The sequence below is a fragment of the Sinocyclocheilus anshuiensis genome, unplaced genomic scaffold, assembly GCF_001515605.1.
Source record: "Sinocyclocheilus anshuiensis isolate Anshui unplaced genomic scaffold, SAMN03320099.WGS_v1.1 scaffold55, whole genome shotgun sequence".
Classification (NCBI taxonomy): domain Eukaryota; kingdom Metazoa; phylum Chordata; class Actinopteri; order Cypriniformes; family Cyprinidae; genus Sinocyclocheilus; species Sinocyclocheilus anshuiensis.
The window spans coordinates 2,785,980-2,787,592 of record NW_015549647.1 but is presented as its reverse complement, the minus strand read 5'-3'; positions in this window follow the sequence as shown (position 1 = coordinate 2,787,592).

Sequence of the window (1,613 nt, the reverse complement as noted above, 5' to 3'; positions counted from 1 at the left end):
AGCAGGTCCGGTGTTACTGCCTACCTGAGGCGAGTACACGAGAGGACACTGGCTCTACATGGAGATTATAGAATCTCGCAAACGTGTTAGGTGTCGCCCAGCCGGCAGCTCTACAGATGTCTGCTATCGAGGCGTCTCGCGCCAATGCCCAAGAAGATGCCACTCCTCTCGTGGAATGTGCTCTCACTCCGAGGGGGCACGGGCTGGGTCTGCCTCCTCCCGGGGCAGCGCTTGCAAGTTCACCACCTGATCCCTGAAAGGCGTGGTGGGAACTTTGGGCACATATCCAGGCCAGGGTCTCAGGACAACGTGAGAGTCGGCCGGCCCGAATTCAAGGCACGAATCGTCGACCGAAAATCGTCGACCGAAAAAGCTCTCGTGAGAGCTTTAGGGGAACTCCTGCCCGAAGAAAGGCAAGGTCCGACCACGGGCTGAAGGTCTGGTGGCAAGACGGGGTGACTGGGACCCGGTAAGTACCGCGTTGCCATGCCCATCTCGGGACTCGGTCGTGAAGCAGTGCTGAAGCGGTCTCATATGAAGCAATCCGAGCGGCGTGACCGTGGCAGTGGATGCCATATGCCCCAGGAGCCTCTGAAACTGTTTCAGTGGAACCGCCCTCCTGTGCTGGAAAGACTCCAGGCAGCTCAGCATCGACTGAGCGCGCTCTACTGAGAGGTGCGCTGTCAGATTGACCGAGTCCAACTCCATACCGAGAAAAGAGATCCTCTGCACGGGGGAGAGTTCCGAGAAAAGAGATCCTCTGCACCGGGGAGAGTTTGCTCTTTTCCCAGTTGACCCGAAGCCCCAACCGGCTGAGGTGACTGAGCACCGTATCCCTGTGTTCGCACAACTGCGCTCGGGACTGGGCCAATATGAGCCAGTTGTCGAGGTAGTTGAGAATGCGAATGCCCGCTTCCCTCAATGGAACGAGGGCTGCTTCCATGACCTTGGTGAAGACACGAGGCGACAGGGATAGCCCGAAGGGGAGGACCTTGTACTGATATGCTCGCCCCTCGAACGCGAAGCGGAGAAACGGCCTGTGTCGAGGGCGACAGCAGCGGGCCGCCAGGGCAGGATGTGTCTGATCGCCTTCGTCTGCTTCTGTGTGGCGGAGAACTGCTGGGCGAAGCTCTCCACCGCATCGCCGAAGAGGCCAACCTGGGAGATCGGGGAGTCCAGGAAACAGTCGCCCGGAGGGCGAGGTCCATCGCTGTGCACAGTTCCTGCATTACCCCAGGGTCAGAACTGCCCTCGTGCAGCTGCATCAACGCCTTGGCCTGGTAGACCTGCAGGAGGGCCATGGCGTGCAGGGTGGAGGCGGCCTGTCCAGCAGCTCTGTAAGCCTTGGCCGTTAGAGCGGACGAGAACTTACAGGCCCTGGATGGGAGGCGTGGATTACCCCGCCAGGCGGCAGCGCTTTGCGGGCAGAGCTGCATCGCAATAGTGCGCTCAACTGGGGGGATCTCCACATACCCTTGGGCCGCCCCACCGTCGAGGGTAGGGAAGATGGAGGAGGCACTAGCTCTGTTTTGGGCAGAAAAAGGTGCCCTCCAAGATTTAGTAACCTCTTCATGCACCTCTGGGAAGAATGGGACCGGGGGTGGGGGCCGGGT